The following is a 235-nucleotide window of genomic DNA, read 5'->3' as shown; positions in this document are numbered from 1 at the left end:
GCCCAGGAGTGTATCCCTGGTGCTGGCATCGAGGTTGGGGTGAGCAGCACCCCAGGGTGCAGGGACACCCCGACCCCTGGCCCCTCTAGTCCCTCAGCCTGGGGGGCACCCGCAAACGGGCACGGCCGGGGGGCAGGGGAGCCAGGGGCACCCCGAAAGGGCGGGTTGTGGGGCCGGGACTGGGTGGAGGGTGCATGGGGCGGCCCCCGGGGGGGGGGGGGGGGGGGGGGGGGGC

The sequence above is a fragment of the Corvus brachyrhynchos genome, unplaced genomic scaffold, assembly GCF_000691975.1.
Source record: "Corvus brachyrhynchos isolate BGI_N302 unplaced genomic scaffold, ASM69197v1 scaffold1005, whole genome shotgun sequence".
Taxonomy (NCBI): Eukaryota; Metazoa; Chordata; class Aves; order Passeriformes; family Corvidae; genus Corvus; species Corvus brachyrhynchos.
Note: the sequence above shows the minus strand (reverse complement) of the source record.